At 39.9% G+C, this 22837-nt stretch overlaps 1 protein-coding gene and 1 non-coding gene across 3 annotated transcripts in view; one reads left to right on the top strand and one right to left on the bottom strand.

The window, feature by feature from the left end:
* Positions 1-22637, bottom strand: part of FAM222B (family with sequence similarity 222 member B) — a 64824-nt gene extending 42187 nt beyond the window's left edge. The window contains exon 1 of one of the 2 annotated variants that reach the window (XM_045837511.1): positions 22519-22637. The gene's annotated coding sequence lies outside the window, so the exon portion shown is untranslated. The remainder of the gene's footprint in view (positions 1-22518) is intronic. The other variant, XM_045837510.1, reaches the window with a different exon arrangement.
* Positions 5551-5658, top strand: LOC123817849. The gene has a single exon (XR_006785547.1). It is a non-coding gene; the product is annotated as a U6 spliceosomal RNA (small nuclear RNA).
* Positions 22638-22837: the final 200 nt, after the last annotated feature.

Genomic DNA, 22837 nt, shown 5'->3' with positions numbered 1-22837 from the left:
CTCTAAAATAGAAATTCCCCTGGCTGGTATAGCTCAGTGGATTGAGCACAGGCTGCGAACCAAAGTGTCGCAGGTTCGATTCCCAGGCAGGGTACATGCATGGGTTGCAGGCCATAACCCCCAGCAACCGCACATTGATGTTTCTCCCTCTCTCTCCCTCTCTCTCTCCCTCTCTCTCTCTCTCTCTCTCCCCCTTCCCTCTCTATAAATAAAAAAAGAAAATCTTAAAAAAAAAGAAAAGAAGAAATTCCCCCCATTTTACAGATAAAGAAACTGAGGTCCAGAGAGGTTGAATTATCTGCTCTAGGTCACATAGCTGGTAAGTGGAAAAGTCAGTATGAGAACTTGAGTTTTCTGGCTCCAAATCTAATACTCCTATCCACTAAGCTATATTATGGCTCACTGGTGCTTATCTCACCCAACCAAGTTTCCACTCTGTGGCTGTTATATATGGTCTATAGCCTGGCACTGGCAAACGTTACCAATCTTAACTCCCTACCTTTCCTCAGCAAGTTTTCCCCACACCAGAGAGACTGTTCTGTTTGCTCATTATCTACGGATCATGTTCATCCATTTCTACTTTCTTGCCATGACTTGTAAAGTTATCACCATTCCATTCAAATCCTACCCATTCTTCAAGGTCCAGCTTAAATTCCACCTCCTTTGTGGAGGCTTCTTTGATGCTGTCAGCAATGAATCCTTCTTTTGAATCACTACTATACAATTTGGTACTTAACTGTTCTGTTGTCTAATGTAATTTGTCTTCCTAAGTTAGACTGTAACTCAAAGCTAGTATTATATTTGCCTTTATTCTTCTCTCTTCCCAATTTTATACAGTAAGGCACGCATAGTAATAGTCCTCAATAAATAATTACCCTAGTAAACTTTATAGCAAAAAAAAGATCCAAATCACTTAAATGACTCAAGTTCTCATTAACAGCCACCAAAGCTGAAATCATTAATAACTTCCTTAATTCATTTTTCAAGATAGAACAGATAATGAAGTTCCTACTCTGCCACTGGAAAGTACTTAGCCACTCTGCTTCAACAGTATCACGGTCAAATTTATAGGAGGGGTTCCAAAAGCGTAATGTGTTGTGGATTTTTTTGGTAATGTTTCTTGATCTGGGGACTAGTTATGTACATAGGTAGTTCAATTTGCGAAAAACTCATTGAGCTATCCATTTATGTACACTTTTTCTGGATGTATATTTCATCTCAATAAAAAATTTTAAAATACCAAGTTTCAGATTGTATTATAAAATAATCACATCCATTTTTAAAAATTTTTATTTACTGATTTTGAGAGAGAGGAATGGAGTGGGAGAAGAGAAACATAAATTTGTTGTTCCACTTATTTATGCATTCATTGCTTCATTCTTATATGTGCCATAAATGAAGATCAAACCCTCAAAGTTGGAATATTAAGACAATGCTCTAACCAACTGAGCTATCTGGCCAGGGCTCCCATCTACTTTTCAGCACATATGAATATATATGTCTATAGGGTCCAACAAAATATCTGGATGTCTGTACGTATACATACCCCAACTGGTCAGCAGCAGTCGTTACCACAGAGGAGGAGGCAATCTCACCCCAATAAATTCAATAAAAAAGAAAAAAAGGATAGGAGGGGTAGAGAGGAGTAGGGTTATTTTTAGTATTTGTTTTACTTTATCTTTTATTTATTTATTATTATTATTTTAATCCTCACCCACGGATATGTTTATTGATTTTAGAGAGAGAGGAAGGAGGGCAGAGAGAGAAAGAGAGAAGGAGAGAGAGGGAGAGGGAAAGAGAAACATCAAAGTGAGAGAGAAACATCGATAGGTTGCCTCCTGTATGCACCCTGACCAGGGTTCCGGGGTGCAACCTAGGTATGTGCCCTGACTGAAGACCAAACCCAAAACCTTTTGGTGTACTGGACGATACTCCAACCAACTGAGCCACCTGGCCACAGTAGGGTATTTGATCTTTTAAAAAATAAAAAATAGCCCTGGCTGGTGCTGCTCAGTGGATTGAGTGCCTGACTGCGAACCAAAGTGTCAACAGTTAGATTCCAGTCAGGGCACATGCCTGGGTTGCCAGCCAGGTCCCAGTAGGGGGCACATGAGAATCAACCACACACTGATGTTCCTCTCTCTCTCTCTTTCCTTCTCTTCCCCTCTAAAAATAAATAAAATTTAAAAATAAAATAAAATAAAATAAAGAATAAAAAACATGCCCTGACTGATGGCATCCTCCCGCAAAGCAAAGGTCACTGGTTTGATTCCAGATCAGGGCACGTATCTGGGTTGTGAGCCTGCTCCAAGAAGCAATCAATCAATGTTTCCTTCTCACATCAATGTTTCTTTTCTCTCTCTCTCCCCCACTTCTTCTCTCTCTAAAAATAAATAAATAAGCCATTTGAATCCTTTCAAAAAATAAAAAGGCATTTCCTCCTTAAAGACCTGCTATGTGACATTTTACAGGATTCAAATACCCATGAGTCAGAACACAAACTTTAATGAGAAACCTTATTATTCACTAGACTTACAGAGAACAGAAAGTCTGGGGGAAAAAAAAAGTGTTAAAGTTAAAAAAAAAAAAAAAAAAGGCAATGCCCTGGCTGGTGTGGTTTGAGCCCCAGCCTGAAAACCAAAAGGTCACGGGCTCGATTCCCGGTCAGCGGGTATTCGAGAGGCAATCGATCTGTGTGTCTCTCACATATTGATGTTTTTCTCCCTTTCTTTTTTTTAATCTTTTTTTAAGGTTTTATTTTATTTTTAGAGAGAGGAGAAGGGAGGGAGAAAGAGAGGGAGAGAAACATCAATGTATGATTGCCTCTCACGTGGCCCTCACTGGGGGACTTGGCCTGCAACCCAGGCAGGTGCCCTAATTGGAAATTGAACCAGCAACCCAAACAGTCTGAGCTCAATCCACTGAGCTACACCAGCCAGGGCTTTCTGTTCCATTCTTTCTCCCTCCCTTCCCTTGTCTCCAAAAGTAAATAAATAATATCTTTTTAAAAGCAAAAAATTTAAAAAGGTAATGCTTTGAACTATTATTTCAATGTAGTGAGGGATCAATAGTTGTTGTTTTTAAACTGGCTGCACTTTCTCTTTCAGACACTAGAGGGAAGAATAAAATCTATTTACTGTATATTTGAGAGTTCTATTTACTCATTCATTCACTCACAATGCCTCTTATTTATTGCATTCCTATATATCAGGAATTCTATTAGACCCAGAGACAAAAAAAAAAAAAAAAAAAAAGCTATAGTCCCTGACTAAAGCACTTAAGTCTAGTGAGAGGGGACACACCAGTCAAGAAAGAAAAGAAAAAACCCTGGCATTGTAGCTCAGTTACTTAAAATATCCTCCTGAAATGTCAAAGTTGTGGGTTTGATCTCTGGTTTGGGCACATAGAAGAGGCAACCAATGAATGCATGGATGAGTGCAACAACAAATCAATGTTTCTATCTCTCTCTCACCCTGTCTCTAAAGTCAATCAAAAATTTTCTTAAAGGTAAACTACAACAAAGAAAGCACATGAGAACCAAGCCCCAACTTTGGCAAGACTGAATTTGGGGCAGGAAAGAAAAAAAAGAAGCATTTCTAGCAGAAGGAGAAAAATTCCTATGTCCATATAATTCATACTAGACACATCAGCTTATCCAAACTGGCTTATTCTATTAACAATTTTCCCTGACTTATCTAAATGAAAATAATCTATGCCTTGAAGATATCTTTAAACAGTTATCTATAGAAAATAGAAGCATAAGGCCTTAATGAGTGTGGAAGATTTGCTAAAATATGTAGTTGGTTAGGTTTCAAAATCAATTGCACCCAGTTTAAAAAGCATGGAGGGTAGCACACAAATGGAGTTAAGGCTGCTTACAATTCTTGAAATCAGGATAAATTATGCTACTACCATCTGAAAAGAATGTGCCAAGGGTAAATGAATAAATAGAACTTTCCTAAATGTACTCTGCCTTATCCAAATTAAGTTTCCAAGTTAAGAAAGAGAGTACTTTGGCAATTAGCTTTCACTCTTGCCTTTGAAAAGCCTCTGTAAAGAGACATGTTAGTTGGCAAATCATTTCCATATCTAAATAATTCAAGCCTACATACGAAAGACTAAGACTTTAACTGATAAACTACAATTAAAGCTTCAAGTCACCATAAGGGCAATGGAAACATTTGTGTGGTGTCTTTTTCTCTAATCCTCAAATGACTGTTGTGTTATTTGCTATGGTTTGAGATACCTGAATTGTGGGTATTAGGTGTGAGGAGCTGGAGAGAACGGATGAGCTATTAATTTCTCATACTGATGGGGTAGCACATGGTAGAAAAACTAAAAGCCGACATCCTAAAAAAGTTTCATACACATACACAAAATGAGACAGCAAACTTGTGAATCGAGCATGATCTGGCATCTTTAAATGCAGAGCCAATTCTCTTCAAGTGCCAAAGCCAATGGCTTCTGTAGATAAATGGCACAGTTCCTGAAAAAGCCCTGGACGCTGTTTCCCCACAATCCTATAATCTGTCAGAAGACAGAAACAAAAAGAAGGCTTTGCCAGCCGGAAAAAGCAAATTATAACCAATACAGAGCCAACACTTTACTTCAAACAGAAGGAGCTTTTCTATGCATCTTTGGAAGGAGGCAAACAAAAGAAGCTTACCACTGCTCAGATAGCCAAGGCAAACATTTTATACAAATACCATCTTGGATAAGCATTTGACAATTACCTGCTTTCTCACTTCTTATTCATAGCCCTAAAGAATATCTGCAACATTTATGAAAAAGAGTTGATAGCCACAAAATACAAAGAAATTCTACAAGGCAATAAAAAAGAGGACAAATGCCCTAACTGGTATGGCCCAGTGTGTTGAGCATCAATCGGTTGGCAAATCAAAAGGTTGGGTGTTTGATTCCTTGTCCGAGTACCTGCCTGGGTTGCAGGCTTGATCCCAGGTCAGGGCACATAGGTACAGGAGGCAACCCACTGATGTTTCTCTCTCACATGGATGCTTCTCTATCAATGTTTCTCCCTCCCCCTCTCTTTCCCTCTCCCTCCTTTCCTTTCTAAAATCACTAAACATATCCTTGGGTGAGGATTAAAGAAAAATACATAAGGTCCTTACATATAGACCACACTGTTAGGAAGTGATGGAAAGTGCTTTCTCCATACAGTCCTACAGGTATTTTTCACTTGACAGAAATGCCAACTGCAAGCTTCCAGAGAAACCTGGCTAGTAATGAACAAAACAAAAATAGATAAGGTGCCTAAAATCATGTTGTACACTTTAAATATCTTACTATTTTGTCAATTATACTGAATATGCTGAAAATGTTGCACGTTTTCTTCCATTTTCAACATTAAAATGGCTGTACAAAAATTCACCAGTTTGGTAAGGTTTATTTTTTAATGCATGCTGATATGACAGCTGTCACAATACAATCTAACAAAATTATTTCAAGTGAAGTTAAACACAACCAAGCACTCCTAGAGCCATCATAAGGAAAAAACATAACAGACTTTTCGGCCAACCCAAAATAAAATGATTGCTCACTTCAACAGCACATATACTGAAATTAAGATGATACAGAGAAGATTAGCATGTCCTCTATGCAAAGATGACATGAAAAGTGTGTGTGTGTATAAATAAGATGAAACTTTACCTATGAACATAAAACAGCTGAAGCTGATACCTCAGTCTACAATGAACATGGCAGATAATGGAAGCAAATAACAAAGTCTAAATACAACCACAGAAGTAAAGCACTTCCAAAAACTAAGTTTACTCAACTATCTCTGCTGTGGAAGCAGGCCATTCAAGGATCCCTTTTTCGCCAAATGTAAAAGTAAAGCAAATAATGCCTGGGTGCTGCAAAAGCAAGTATCTTCCCATCAAAGAGGAAAAGAAACCTAAGCCTTTTGGTCCTTGATACAAACAGATAATGGATTGTGGGAGAACTTAAATTCCAGAAAAAAAGATTCAATTCCAACCTATGTAAAGCTAAAAACTCCATGTCACTTTGTTCTAAAGTTAGTAATACACAGGTTTCTGTTGAAAAAGCAACATACAAGACTGCAACTGAGCTGTCAGCAAAGTGAAACTTCTGAGCATGTCAGCAGACTATTGCTTTACCATTTCAGTTTTCCCCTTTGGTTTTAGACATCAAAAGAACCACATCCCAATTTTCCTCTTTTTTTTTTTAAAGATTATTTATTTACTTATTTATTTTTAGACAAAGGGGAAGGGAGGGAGAGAGGGAGAGAAATCTCAATGTGTGGCTGCCTCTCGTGCGCCTCCTACTGGGGGCCTGGCCCACAACCCAGGCATGTGCTCTGACTGGGAATCAAACTGATGACCCTTTGGGTCGTTGGCCGGCACTCAATCCGCTGAGCCACACCAGCCAGGGCCAATTTTTCTCTACTGTTAATGCCACTTTAGAAGCTGAGGAAAATTTAGTTCATCAGATTAAAATTTCAAGCATTTTCTAAGTACATGATATTACTCATTCTATACTTAGCCTCAAGTATGCAACAAGAAGTGCTAACTTTGCCTGAAATGGTACCATGTTCCTCCTCAAAGCTAACTGCAGCCATCACCTCAGCGTCCATTTGGCGTCACCTAAAATAAATTAAAAGGCTTTTTCTATGCTTTTTTGTAAGTGGTTCTATTGATTGACTATGATGCTTCAAATATAGATAATAAATCACCCCCACCATACACCGTAACTAGCATAATGAAGAACCAAAAGGCCAAGATGCTAAAAACTCTAGTGTTTCCAATCCTTCAAAAGTGATATTATTTCTTTTTTTAAGATTTTATTTATTTTATTTTTAGATAGAAGGGAAGGGAGGGAGAAAGAGAAGAGAAACAGCAAATGGTTGCCTCTCATATGCCCCCAGTCGGGACCCGGCCAGCAACTCAGGCATGTGCCCAAAGTGATATTATTAAAAAAACCTTTTGGAAGTATTCTAACAAAAAATTGTTTCATTGTGGTTCTATACTTGTTACATTCTGAAAATGGGGGCAGGAATATCTTTTCCCAAATCCTGAACTATGTTTATAAAAAGATATCACCTTTCTCACAGCCCCGGCTGATGTGGCTCCGTGGATTGAGTGCTGACCTGTCAACCAAAGGGTTGTCAGTTCAATTCTCAGTCAGGGCACATGCCTGGGTTGCAGGCCAGGTTCCCCGGTGTGGGGTGTGTGAGAGGCAACCAAACATTAATGTTTCTCTCCCTCACTTTCTCCCTTCCCTTCTTCCTCCCTTCTCCTCTGACTAAAAATAAAATATTAAAAAAAAAAAGATATCACCTTCCTCAAAAGGAACTTAGGGCCTCTGAGACAGCATGTTGCTAATTTTCACAACATCCCAATAAAGAACTATTATTTAGCATTTATATCACACTTGCCAAAGTGTTTTACAATTATTTTCATTAGTAGTCATGCCTCACAACTACTCACTGAGCTAAACTGGTCCTGTTAAGCTCATTTGACAGCTGAGAAAACTGATGTATCTATCATAAGGCCAAGGTCAAGCCGGTCTGCTTTTCCAAACCAGAGTCTTGACTCTTAAAATCAGTTTCATCCACTCAGCATTGTGTGTATATTACTTAAAACCCTACTTAAAGTAGGTTTTTAGAGAACTTACAAAAATCCACCTAAAATTATGGTACTAAAATATTAAAATATTTTAACACTTTGACAAAAATATGTAACACATTTAGAATTGGATGGGAAAAAAGGAGACTGATGAGACTAAGAAGATATAGGAGATAAGAGAAAAACCAAGAGTGGACAATATCACAGTTTAAAGCAGCAGAGAGGCAAAATAAACTAAGGGCTGAAAAGTATCATCTGGGTTTGACAATTAGGTCACTGGGCAGAGCAATTTCACTGGAGTGGTGGAATCAAAATCAAATTACATGCTTGAGGAAAAAACAGGCTGTGAGATAGTGAAGAGAGCGGGGGAAGACGACTTTTATGAACAGGAGAGAAACCGAGCAGTGATGGGGGGAGCCTGGGTAGGGACAGAGAGCTGGATAAAAACACATAAAGACAAAGATCGAAGATCCCAATAGAAGAGAAATAGTGATACAACAAGGTCACAGAGAGATTAACAGTATAGCAAGAAAGGAAAGGCCAATGTGAATATGAATACAGTAAACTCTGTAGGTGTAGAAGAAAAGTAAAATTTCCACTTGACAGCCTTTGAGAAAAAGGTGGGAGAGAATAAATTAAAGGATTAGAGATCAAATGAAATAACAATTTACCAAGAACAGATACATATTTAGGGTGAGACACAGGAGTCTAAACAGACACCCAACAAGTCCTTACTAACAGGAATAATCTTACTTTACTAAATAAAAGTCCTTACTTAAAAATTTGATAACTTGTGGAAAATCAGAGTATTTAGGGTAGAGATATGATCCAGAAACACTAGCAAATAATTCAAATTGCCTCTGAGAAAGTAGCAGGGGGAAGCAGATGGATGCCAACCAGAGGGGGAAATGCTGTTAATCAATATTGAACCTGGTTCAGGTATCTAAAAGCCAATTTTCTCAATGTCTTCCCAAATCTGAAAATCCACACTCACCTGAAAACTGTAACACACAGCCTCCAAGAATATTAAGGATGTCTCCTGCCATGATATCCTGAATGTCTAAACTTCAGTCCATTAAGTAATCTCTGGGAGAACAGACAGCTTGGCTAGACTCTGGATGAGATCCACATATCCAATTGACTTGATAAATCTCACTAGTGAATACTGTCTTACACACCGAAGTGCAGAACTTATCTTTAGGTAACACAGTAGTATCCTAGGATAGGAAGAACAGAGTAGGGAAGAAAAGCTAAGTAACACAATACCTGGCAATGAGCAAGCTTAACAACTAAAGTAGAAAGCAACTGCCCTGGCCAGCTAGCTCACTTGGTTAGATCAGTGTCTCCATATACCACAGTTGTGGGTTCAATCCCCTGTCAGGGCACATAAGAATCAACTGATGAATGCACCAATAAGTGGAACAACAAATCAATGTGAGGTTTTTTCCTCTCTCTCAAATCAATAAATTAAAAACAAAACAAAACTGGCAACATAGTCTTGAAATCTTACAAATCAGAGGAGACAACTGCATTTCAAAATAAAATAAAGACATTCTAAGGATCTAATTTCCACTCAGAGACTTTTCACTATGTATCTTTTAAATTATTTAAAATATATCCAGCCCTGGTAAATGTGGCTCACTGTAACCACACTGGTTGGAGTGTCATCCTATAACCAAAAGGTTACGGATTCAATTCCCAGTCAGGGCACAAACCAGGGTTGTGGGTTCTGTCCCCAGTCTGGGCACGTATGATCCCTGGTTCAGCACATACAGTAGGCAAACAATCGATGCTTCTCTCTTGCATCAGTTTCTCTCTCCCCCTTCCTCTCTCTCTAAAAACCAGTGAGGATTATACCCCCCCACAAAATAAAATTGTTAAAAATTCAAATATTTTGCCCTGGCTGGTGTAGCTCAATGGGTTGAGTACCAGCCTGAGAACCAAGGCATTGCTAGTTTGATTCCCAGTCAGGGCACATACCTGGGTTGCAAGCCAGGTCCCCAGTGGGGTGTGCACAAAAAGCAACCACACACTGACGTTTTTCTCCCTCTCTTTCTCCTTCCCTTCCTCTCTCTCTAAAAATGGATAAATAAAATCTTTTTTAAAAATTCAAATATTTTAGGAAATTCTATTTCTGGAATTCTTCTTTAAAGTCTCCCTCTTCTATGCTCAGACTTTCTAAAAAAAAAATTTACATAGTAAAATTCATTTTTCTGTGTTCAGTTCTAAGAGTTCTCATAAATGCATTAAGTTGTGTAACCACAATCAAGATACAGAACAGCATCATCGCACCCCCCAAAAAATGTCCTCACACTATCCCTTTGTAGTCAAACACTCCCCTTACCCTTAACTGGAGGCAATCATTGATCCGTTCTTCACTGTCCCTATAGTTTTGAGTTTTCCAGATGTCATATCAAATCAATCATGTAGTGAGTAGCCTTTTGAGTTTGGTTTCTTTCACTTACCATAATGCAATTGAGATTCATTTATGTGATTGCATATATGAATAGTTGCTTTATATGGTTGAGTAGTATTCCACTGTATGAATATATCACAGTTGATTTATTCAATCCAAGCTGAGGGACATTCAGGTTGTTTCCAGTTTTGGGTAAGTAAAAATAAAGCTGCTATTAATATTCATATACAGGCTTTTGTGTCATAGGTTGTCCTCTCACTTGGATTAATACTTGGGTCATATGTTAAGTATATGTATTACTTTATAAGAAACTACCACAGCATCACTTCCAGCCAAGATGGAGGTGTAGGTAGATACACTTTGCCTCCTCGAAAAACCAAAAGGACATTAACAAATTTAAAAACAAAAAATAACCAGAACTGCCAGAAAACTGAACTGTATGGAAGTGTAACAACCAAGGAGTTAAAGAAACCTTCATCCAGACTGGTAGGAAGGGCAGAGCCAGGCAGCAGGGCAGAGAGGACTTGAGGCAAGGCAGTGGCTGGAGGACCCAGGCAGGCACTGCAGCTGGTGGACAGGGCAGTCCTACATTTGCTTGTGGATAAACCAGGAGGAACAACTGAGGAGTGAGACAGATCATACAACCCAGGGTTACAGCGCAGGGAAAAAAAAAAAAAGCCTTAAAACCTCTGATTGTAAAATCCTGTGGGAGTTGTGGCAGCAGGAGAAACTCCAAGCTTCACAGGAGAGGTCACTGGAGAGAACCGCAGGGTCCAAGAACATACACAAACCACCCACCCAGGAATCACCACCAGAAGGGCCCACTTTGCTTGTTGGTGGTGGGGAAAGTGACTGAAAGCCAGCCGAGAGCCCAGCAAGAGGCATTGTTCCCTCTCTGACCCCTCCCCCACATACAGTGCCACAACACAGCACCATAGGTTGCTCCACTCTGGCAAATACCTAAGGCTCTGTGCCTTACTATGTAACAGGCATGCCAAGACAAAAAATACGGCCCAAATGAAAGAACAGATCAAAGCTCCAAAAATAAAACTAAGCAATGAAAAGATAGCCAACCTATCAGGTGCAGAGTTCAAGACACTGGTAATCAGGATGCTTACAAAAATGGTTGAGTATGGTTGCAAAACAGAGGAAAATGTGAAGGTCATGAAAACTGAAATAAAAGAAAATGCACAGGGAACCAACAGTGACTGGAAGGAAACCTCGACTCAAATCATCAATGGTTTGGACCAGAAGGAAGAAATAAACATTCAACCAGAACAGAATGAAGAAACAAGAATTTTTTTTAAATGAGGAGGCTTAGGAACAACTTTAAATGTTCCAACATCTGAATCATAGGAGTGCCAGAAGAAGAAGAGCAAGAAATGGAAAACTTATCTGAAAAAATAATGAAGGTGAACTTCTCCAGTCTGGCAAAGGAAATGGACTTCCAGGAAGTCTAGGAAGCTCAGAGAGTTCCAAAGAAGTTGGACCCAAGGAAGCGCACACCAAGGTACATCATAATTACATTACTTAAAATTAAAGAGAAGAAGAAAATCTTAAAAGCAGCAAGAGGAAAGGAGACAGTTACCTACAAAGGGGTTCCCATAAGACTATCAGCTAATTTCTCAAAAGAGACCTTACAGGGAAGAAGGGGCTAGAAAGAAGTATCCAAAGTCATGAAAGGCAAGGACCTACATCCAAGATTGCTCTATCTAGCAAAGCTTTCATTTAGAATGGAAGGGCAGATAAAGTGCTTCCCAGATAAGGTCAAATTCAAGGAATTTATCATCACCAAGCCCTTATTATATGAAATGTTAAAGGGACTTATCTAAGGAAAAGAAGATGACAAAAAATATGAATAGTAAAATGACAACAAATTCACAGCTATCAATAAATGAATCTAAAACAAACAAACAAACAAAAACTAAGCAAATAACTACAGGAACAGGAACAGGATCACAGAAATGGAGATCACCTGGAGTGTTATCAGTGGTGGGGGGAGAATGAGGGAAAATGTACGGGGGAATAAGAAGCATAATTGGTAAGTTAAAATAGACATATGGAGGTTAAGAATAGTATGGGAAATGGACAAGCCAAAGAACTTATATGTACGATACATGAGCATGAACTAAGGGGAATGCAGGTGGGAAGGGGGGTGCAGGGCGGAGAGAAATAAAGGGGAAAAAAGAAATGAAACAACTGTAATAGCACAATCAATAAAATACATGTATTTTAAAAAATGAAACCACAGTGTTTTCCAAAATTCCAGTTGTTCCACATCTTTGCCAGTCCATAATCTAATCAGTTTTCTTTTCTTTTTTTGTTTTTTTTAGCCTTTCTAATGGCATATTTCATCATGATTTTAGTTTGCATTACTCTAATGACTAAGATGTTGAGCACATTTCCTGTTCATGTGCTTATTTGCCATCCATGTATTTTCTCTGAAGTCATTCAAATTTTTCACTCATTTTTAAAATGGTATTATTTGCTTTCTACTTGATGAGTTTTGAATTCTTTGAGCTCTTTAGACATTCTGGATAAGGTCCTACATCTGATGTATGATTTGTAAATATTTTCTCCCAATCTTGTGTCTTGTCTTTTCATTTACTTAATAATGTCTTTTGCCAAGTAAAGTTTGATGAAATCCAATTTATCATTTTTTTCTTTTAGGGATCTTGCATTTGGTGTTATATCTAAGAACTCTTTGCCTAACTCAAAACAATAAGGATTTTTCTCCTGCTTTACTCTAAATATTTTATAGTTTTCTATTGTACATTTAGATCTATGATAGAATTTTAGTTAATTTTTACATAAGGTATGAGGTATGGGTTAAGGGTACTTTTTTCTTTCCTTTTTCTTCTTCTTTTTTTTTTTTTTTTGCATGTAGATAGTTATTCCAATACCTAGTTGTTGAGAAGACTATCCTTTCTTGACTTGCCTTTGTATCTCTGCCAAAAAACAAATAACCATATTTAATAGTGTGAGCCTAGTCTAGGCCATACCACGCCTAATCGCGCCTAATCTCATCGAATAATATAAACCTATTTCTGGATTCTATTCTGTTTGCTGATCTTGTATATGTAGCCTTTTGCCAATTTTTCAACCTTCCCCAAAAGTGTCCACTTTTACATAGGAATTAGCCAACTACATTTACCTTAATAAAAATGATGAGGGTAGCCCTAGCTGGTGTGCCTCTGTAGATTGAGCGTTGGCCCGTGAACCAAAGGGTTGCCGGTTTGAAAATCAGTCAGGGCACATGCCTGGGTTGCAGGCCAGGTCCCCAACAAGGGGCACATAGAGGCAACCGCACCACTGATATTTCTCTCCCTTTCTTTCTCCCTCTCTTATCCTCTCTAAAATAACTAAATAAATTTTTTTACAGCAAAAACAACATATATATCTTTCACTTACCACCAGGCATATTTATTTCAGTGTTTTCATTTTCAGTTCTTATATTACTGGTGAAAAGGCTATGAGGGAGCATAAGACTTAACGGAGTTAGTTGGCTTGAGTTCCCTATCCCAACTCTGAAATAACTTGGCATCACTGGTTCAAAAGTGTCCTGTGATCTTCAAATCTGAGGTTCTGATTCATAACACCTAGTTTCTAATTTGAGGCATTCAGTGGAACAAATCCCCCCCTACCTTGTCCCCGCCATATTGATGTTAGAAAGGCAGTTTTTCTAAGTCTGGTAAACCACCAAGAATAGGAAAAACAAGATGTACAGCTTATATGCACTTTATTGAAAATGTTATAAACCTGTATATGCTTTTGTTTTAAACATGAATGGTATCCTTATTTAATTAAAAGTAATACCATTCTTGCCCTGTCAGGTAGCTCAGTTAGTTAGAGCATTGTCCAGATACGCCAAGATTGTGGGTTCAATTTCCAGTCATGGCACACACAAGAAGCAAGCAATGAATGCATAAAGAAGTGGAACAACAAAGTGATGTTTCTCACCCTTTCAAAAAATAAAAATAAAAGCAATACCATTCTTTCCATTAAGGTAAGAAATTTTGTGTTTTATTTCTTTCCCTCAGTTTTTATTTGAGAGCAAGAAGTAGGGGGAACATCAATTTGTTGTTCCACTTATTTATGCATTCATTGGTTGGTTCTCTTGTGTGCCTTGACAGGAGAGCGAACTCGTAATCTTGGTGTATCTGAATGACGCTCTAACCAACTGAGTTACCTGGCCAGGGCTTGTGTTTTACTCTTGTTTGGATCTAAAAACTGCTATTTTAAGTCAAGTATATAGCATACTAAAAAATGGAAAAATAAAGAAAAGGATCAGTATTGTATGCACTACTATAGAGAGGGAACTTAGAAATCACACTTCCATAAAGCCAATCCCTCCAGATGATGTGAACAAACAACACACAGAACATCTGGAGCTTAGACACACAGGGCCATCATGCTGGCTTTAACTATTACTTATACCCTAACGATTTCTCAATCCTCATCTCCATTCTAAATCTTTCTACTGAACTCAAGACCCAAATATCCAGAAATCTATTGGACATTTGTTCCTAGATTTCCCAGATACTTCAAATCTAATATACCAAAATCAAACTCATTTTCCCTCAAATGTTACGGCAGGAGTGTCCAACTTTTGGTGCCTCTGCACCACACTGGAAGAAGACTTGTCTTCAGCCACACAGTAAATATACTGTGACACGTAATCACAAAAATATCTCATAATGCTTTAAGTACATTTAGGATTTTGTGTTGGGCCACAGGTTGGACACCCCTATTTATGGCTTCTTACTCCTGGATTCCCTACCCTGGTTAATGATATCACCATCCACTTATTTGCCCAAGCAAGCAATATCAAATCCATCTTTGACAACTCCTTCCTCCTGACACACTACCCAACATAAAGTCAATGAGACCCTTCAAGCCAGTCTCCTAAAAACTCTTTAATCTGTCTACACCTCCACCATTATCAATGTAACAGATCTTCGTTATCTCTCAAATGATTATTATACCAGTCTCATAACTATTCTCACTGCAGCCAATCTCAGCTTTTTAAATCTAACTTCCACACTGTCAACAGTGTTACTTTTCTTAAACAGTGATCTGGCCCTCGGCAGTGTGACTCAGTTGGCTGGAGCACAGTCCTATAAACCAAAAGTTGTAGGTTCCATTCCTGATCAGGGAACATGCCTAGACTGAAGGTTCAGCCCCTGGTCAGGGTATATAGGAAAGGCAACCAATCGATGTTTCTCTGCCTCTCTTCCTCCCTTCCCCTCACCCTAAAAATTAATAGGTATGTCCTCAGGTGAGGATAAAAAAATTTTAAATGTAAATAAATAAGTAGTGATCTGAACATGTTCCTTACCTAGTTTAAAACTCTCCTATGACTCCTTCATACCTACAAAATAAAATTCAGACACCTCACCAAGGCCATCCCCAATCAGGCTCAAGCCTGTATTTCACTTCACTTCCTTCCAGTCTTTCCTCATACCCCATGATCCAGCTGCATTAAACCATTGGCCCACATGCAGGTCCATACTCTTATAATTCTGTACCCTTGAGCAAGCTATTCTCCGCATTTGAAACACTACCCTCTTTGATCCTTTTTTGCTGAAGTAGCCAAACTGTATTCACCCTTCAAGCTCCTACTGACTCCCTCTAGGAAGGCTTCTCCAACCTTCTCCTCCCACTACCACACAGAACCGGTGTTCCCATAGCACTTAGTGCACATCTCTAGCTGGTGCAGACAGCACTTACTGTACTGATTCATAATTATTAGTTAGTCTCCAATTAAAATGTGAGCTCTTTAAACACAAGGATTATGTCATTCAAATTCCAGTGCCTAGCACAATACGCAACACACAGTAGGCACTTAAATGTCTGCTGAATTTGACTGCTAAAAGGATCAACTCCAACACTTTTCAATGAGATCAGAGTCCAAATAGCTTAAGAGATTTAAGCCTGGTTTTGGCTCACTGGTAAAAATAAAAGGCACTACATGAATTCATGTTTATGTTATTTCTAGTTTTTCATCCTGTTTTCCTACTAGCTTCAGGATTAGTTGCCAGAAAAATTAGTAACTGAGTCTTTTACATTACTCCTTAGATGGCCTATATTTTCCCATGAAACAGTACAATCCAGTGCTGTACCACAATTTTATAACTGAGCCATCGAATCTGATAACTTATTACCCACCTTGTATTAAATGCATCTTTAATAAAGAAAACTTAACATTTTCCCTCTTGAGTTGTATTCCTCTTCACTCTTAAGTTAAAAAGCTCTGGAAGGAGCATAATCAAGACCTTGATAGACAGTGAACCAAGACAGAAATATTAAACACTTCCCTGCTGACAAAGTATTCACCTCTCACCAAAAGTACAGTGACTTCACACTTACTTCCCACTCTGGTCAGCTGTAGAGCTACAGCCCTTTCCCTGGCCACTTTGTTTCTCACACTCACTCTCACTTCTCAATTTATTGCATTTGAAACATCTTTTTAGAGTTGCTATAATATTTTAGAAGTTTAAATCCAAGAATTAGGCTCATGTCTCTTCTGAAAATGTTCCAAGCTTCCTGTCCTACTCTGCCGCATTATACAATGTAACTCTGCCAAAGTCTTAGCTCATTTCCTCCTTCTGCTAGTCCTGATATGGTGCTACACATCAATAATGCTCTCTCCCTTCCCATTTTCAGACTTGTTGGTCTACTTGGAATGTCCTATCATCCTTGTCCATCTGTGAGGGGCTACCACGTAGGTTCAATGCAGGAAGCCTTTACAAACAATACCTGCACCCAGCTTTCCATCAACACTTGTAAGTTGTACCTCCTGCTAGTACAATACTTACTGTACTTCATCAATTCTAAGACATCCTCCCCCCCCACATTTCTTTTAAAACAGGATATATCTTACAACTGATGGCATGCCAGTCTCATTAGTAGCATTTCTTCTTTCTTAGTGGTATGTAAAATAATTGTGAGCCTTACAATCACTGGCACCACAGGTTTGATGAAATAAGGTATTACATTATCTTATAATTATTTGTTTACTTCTGTTTCCTCTACTAGACTGTGATCCCCCAAAGGGGAAGGGCTATGTCAAAATCATCTGTGACCAGCATAGATTTGGGCACAAAAAGAGAGCACATCCAATAAACACTAATAATAATTAAGTTAATAAGTAAAAGGTACTATTCTAGACACTTTAGATGAATTAACACAGTTAACCCTCATAACAACCCCCTGAAATAAGTACAATTACTATCTTCATTTTACAAAGATAAGTAAACTGAGGTCAAGACACACTGGTAAGCTCATTCAAAGATACACAAAGTTGCAAAAGATTTGAATCTATATTCACTGATTATGATTCATATTGTTATCATTTTCCCATTCACCAAATATTTAATGAGTAATTACTCTATACCAACTAAAACTACTGTGCTAAACACTGGTAAGCAAACCTTGGTTCTCAGGAGGCTACTCTCAATTATAGGTTCATTCTTCTTCTTCTTCTTTTTTATTTAAGATTTTATTTATTTTATCTTTAAAAACAGTGGATGGGAGGGAGAAAGAGAGGGAGAGAAACATCAGTGTGTGGTTGCCTCTTGCACATCACCAAGTGGGGACCTGGCCTGCAACCCAGGCATGTGCCCTGACTGGGAATTGAACCAGCAACCCTTTGGTTCACAGGCTGGTGCTCAATCCACTGAGCCACACCAGCCAGGGCACATTCTTGAATCCTTTACCCTCCAAACATCAGAACCAATCCATAAATTCACTAAATTAAATCCACTCTTTACTTTTCCTTTTTAACATCCTCCCATATAGTCAGTCCTCCTTTAAAGTATTAGCACTCTACCAAGAACCAAGACAAATGACAATAAAACTTTTTGGGGGCAACTGTAATTAAACAACAATAAAACAATTTTTAAAAACTGTTTTGCTCTATTATTAATTAGCAGCTGTGAAAATATCACAAAAGAGACTTAAGGGATGAGTGGCAAGATCAGAAGGGCTCTTAAGAAACAAAGATTCTGTTTGCAAGTAAATATTATCAGTGAAAAAAAGAGAGGGAGCCCTGGCTGGCGTAGCTCAGTGGATTGAGCGCGAGCTGCGAACCAAAAGTGTCGCAGATTTGATTCCCAGTCAGGGTACATGCCTGGGTTGCAGGCCATGACCCCCAGCAACTGCACATTGATGTCTGTCTGTCTGTCTGTCTGTCTCTCTCTCGCCCCCTTCCCTCTCTAAAAATAAATAAATAAAATCTTTAAAAAAGAGAGAGAGAGAGAGAGAGAGAGCGCGAGGTAAAACACCATACTTTTGTCTTTAAATAGACTGATTTAAAAAGCTTGCCCTGATGCCCTGGCAGCTATGGCTCGGTGGACTGAGAACTGGCCTGCAGACCAAAAAGTTGCCAGTTTGATTCCGGGTGAGGGCACATGCCTGAGTTGTAGTCCAGATCCCCAGCTGGTGGTGTACAAGAGGCAATTGATTAATGTATCTCTTGCGAATTGATGTTTTTGTCCCTTTTTCTCCCTCCTTTCCCCTCTCTCTAAAAAATAAATAGCCCTGGCTGGTGTGGCTCAGTGGACTGAGTACTGGCCTGTGAACCAAATGGTCACTGGTTAGATTCTCAGTCAGAGCACATGCCTGGATTGTGGGCCAGGTGCCCGGTAGGGGACATGTGAGAGGCAACCACGCACCGATATTTCTCTCTTTCTCTTTCTCCCTCCTTTCCCCCTCTCTAAAAATAAATAAAAATCTTTAAAAAAAATAAATAGAAGTAAATAAATAAAAATTTTTCAAAAATAAAAATAAATAATTTTTTTTTTAAAGAAAGGCCCTGGCTGCATAGCTCAGTTGGTTAGAGTATCATCCCCATGCACCAAGGTTGCAGGTTCGATCTCCAGTCAGGGCACGTACAAGAAGCAACAAAAAAGTGCAACAAACCAATCTCAATCTCTCTCTCTCTTTCTCCCCCCCTCCTTCCCTCCTTCCTCTCTGTTTCTAAAATTCAATAAATGAAATTTTTTTAAAATTAAAAAAGAAAGAAAAAAATCCCTTTGTTTTAAAAAAATAAAGTTTTGCCCTGGCTGGTGTGGCTCAGTGGACTAAGTGCCAGCCTGCATGCAAACCAAAGGGTCACTGGTTCAATTCCCAGTGAGGGCACATGCGTGGGTTGCAGACCACGTCCCCAGTGTGGTGGTGGTGGTGGTGGGGGCACATGAGAGGCAACCATACACTGATGTTTCTCTCCCTTTCTCCCTCCCTTTCCCTCTCTCTAAAAATAAATAAAATCTTTCAAAAAAATGAACTCATAAACCTTATTCCTTTCATTTTTTTAAGATTTATTTGCTTATTTTTAGAGAGAGCGGAAGGAAGGGGGAGAAAGAGAAAGAAACATCAATGTGTGTGAGAGATAGAGATACATTGACCAGTTGCCTCTTGCACACTCCCAACAGGAGATCTGGACCACAATCCAGGCATGTGCCCTGACTGGGAATTGACCCAGCAATTTTTAGGTTTGCAGGCTGGCACTCAATCCACTGAGTCACACCAGCCAGGGCTTATTCCTTTTTTTTTTTTTTAAGATTATTTATTTATTTATTTATTTATTTCCAGACAGAGGAAAAGGGAAGGAGAAAGAGATGGAGAGAAACACCAGTGTGTGGTTGCCTCTCACACACCACCCCCACTGGGGACCCAGCTTGCAACCCAGGCATGTGCCCAGACTGGGAACCAAACCCATAACCATTTGGTTTGCAGGCCCACACTCAATCCACTGAGCCACACCAGCCAGGGCATGGGCTTATTCCTTTTATTTTAGCCCTTGCTATGTAAGGTGTTCACGGGAAGCCCTTACATCACCATTTTATTTTATTTTATTTCAAGATTTCACTTATTTATTTTTAGTGAGAGGGGAGGGGAAGGAGAAATGGAGGAAAGAAACACCCATCTGTTGGTTGCCTTTTGCACACACCCCAACCAGGGAACAGACCCACAACCCAGGCATATGCTATGACTGGGAATGGAACTGGCAATCTTTTGCTTTTCAGGACGACACCCAACCAACTGAGCCACACCATTCAGGACACATCCCCACTTTAGACAGACTGCTTGCTCATACAACAGGCAATCAAGGCACTGACCATCACCTTTCTCTCCCCCAGGGAAAGACTCCTCATTTAGTAACTGTCATGTACTACATAAAACTAAACACAAATAAGAAAGGGAAGAGAAGGACCAAAGGACGGGAAATTCTCATCACAATGGAACAAACCTCTACCATTTTAATGTAACAGGAATGAAATTTATGGACTTATTTGAGCTGATGGAAATTTCCAATAGATGGAAAAATTAGTAAAATTAAAAATAGACATCCAGCCCTGGCTAGTGTGGCTCAGTAGACTGAGTGCCAGCCTGCAAACCAAAATGTCATCGGTTCAATTCCCAGTTCGGGCAAATACCTGGATTGCAGGCCATGCCCCCAAATGGGGCAACTGCAAGAGGCAACGGATCAATGTATCTCTCACACACTAGTGTTGCTCTCCCGCACTTTCTACCTTTCTTCCCCTCTCTCTAAATAAATAAAATAAATAAATCTTCTTCAAAAATAGACATCCAGTTATTGCAAATAAGTTGGCTAGGCCAGCTCTAACATTTTATATACCCACCTCACCTGCCATGTGGTAGTCAAAGACAGAATAAATTTGTGTTCCCTAAATGTCCTATGACAACAGTAAGAAGTGCCTCCTTTTTAAAACTATCTTTAGAAAAAGATAATCAGTGTTATGGACAGAAGATTTAGTGAAAGAGCAAAAAGTTAAAAATGATATGTCAAAAAAAAAAAAAGATATATCACTGTCCATTTCCAGGCAAGAGAAGTAAAACATATTTTACTGGGCAGAGAAGTTACAGACAACCAGGGTTCATTTTCCTCATTCCTATAAATAACTCATTTTCCTTAACTGTGAATCTTCAAGGATCTAGTACAGCCACTAGGTTGGCTTAGACAAAAGACAAATCACTCCCTAATTTTCAGAAGGCCTCACCATTTCAAGCTCTCAATCTTCAGAGCCAGCAAAGCTGAAGCATCCATCTCTCTCTGTTCTTTTGAAAGGAGTTTTCACCTCTCTTTCAAAAGCTGTGGCCAAAAGCCATCTTCTCCCTCTGGAAGCACACAATTTAACTCTGTCCTCTGCTTTGTCTACCCTGAACAACCAGCACAACAAAGCTTCAGGAGTGCTCCCTCAGCCCATCGGAAAGAACCAGCCACCTCTTGGGCTCTTGTACAGCTGCTTCTGTCTTTCTCTGAGAGACACTCCACCCTGGAGGTTCCAAGGGCAGGGTAACAAAGAGTGGAGCTGAAAAGTTGCTATATGCCTATATGACCTCCAAAACAGGGACAAGGCCCTGGGGCAACCAGACTCCTTTGCAAAGGAAACAGTTTTTTATAATTAAAAAATAATAAATTGTGTTTGCACATCCCTCACTGTGCAGCCCGTCCAGCTTGTCTCAAACTAGTTTTCTCAACTCATAATAAGGCACATTAGTACCAACTGTGTTACAAGGGAACAAACTGGATTATTGGCCCTTCATTCTCTATTTCCTTTCTCTTGAATAAGGAGCTTCACACCATTTCTAAAAACGTCAAAGAGTATGGTATTTTTCCTACACAAGTCTGATGGCCAATATGTCACATTACAGAACTGTTATTTCTGCACATAATCTGCTATGCCTAGACACGAAGCACCAATGCGCCTACTGAGGTTTTGCAAACAATATGCTTCACCCTGACAAATAAATCAGTCATAACATTAATAATGGTAAGGTCTAAATCCAATAATACTGTTAGTGATATAGTAAGATCAGCTTAGTACTTACAATTTACAATTTTCATAAACAATCTCAATCACATACATGATGCTTGCAATAGCCCGTTGTATCACTACATCTCCCAGAGGTACAGAAAGGTTTAGTGGGTCATGCCCAAGATTATCACCTTTCATCAATGGTGGACGTGGGTTGGAACCTGTCAAACTCTAAGGCTAGCCTAGTTCTTTTCTCTAGATCCCTACCAGCTTTAAACAGAGGGCTTCCGACTTCCATCCTCTACCAGAGCAGCCTATTGCTCCAAGCGACCGGCCCTTCCCTGCCAGGATCAGAGTTGGCTTCTTCAGCTCCAGCAGGGCTTTCATCCTCCCCCACCCCCCGACCATTCTCTGAAAGAAGCGGAAAGGGAGAGGCGACCGAAAGCTCCTAGGGGAAGGGACGATGACAAACGGGGGAATACGACACTTGCCTTGCCATGGCCTCCTTCACTCTGCAACGCGCAACCCCTTTTCTCTACCAAGCTGTCCAGCCCTTCTAACAACCATCTGCCCACCCGTGGCCCAAATTCTCCCTTCATTACTTCAAACTGTCCCTCCCCCACGCCCCTTCGCTTCCGACAGGCAGAGCCTCCACCCCACAGCCGGAGTATCCTTCCACCAAGCCACCCCCTTCCCTCGCTCCACCACCACTCACTGTCGGTGACTGGGCCCGGCCCTCATGGCTGCTCCGTTGCTGCCCGCCACTAGCCGCCGACACCGCTGCTCCACACCCCAGCCCCTCAGTCGCCGCCGCCGCCGTGGGCTCGCCGGCAGCTGCTCCTGCGCCTGCGCAGCCTGGCGTGCCCGGGCCTTCTCGGGTCTCCAGCGCCTGCGCAATCCGCTTCAGGGGCGTCTTAGACAGTGCCTGATGCCTTGGAGTCCTGTGTCTCAGGTAGACATGGCCGCTGGACCTGGAGGGTCTATTAAACTTGGCTTTGGTAGCTGTCCCAGGATAGAAACCTCTGAAATGTCTT

This window comes from Phyllostomus hastatus, unplaced genomic scaffold, assembly GCF_019186645.2.
Source record: "Phyllostomus hastatus isolate PE091 unplaced genomic scaffold, TTU_PhHast_1.1 phas_contig_210, whole genome shotgun sequence".
NCBI classification, from domain to species: Eukaryota; Metazoa; Chordata; class Mammalia; order Chiroptera; family Phyllostomidae; genus Phyllostomus; species Phyllostomus hastatus.
This window is presented reverse-complemented; position numbering and strand designations above follow the sequence as displayed.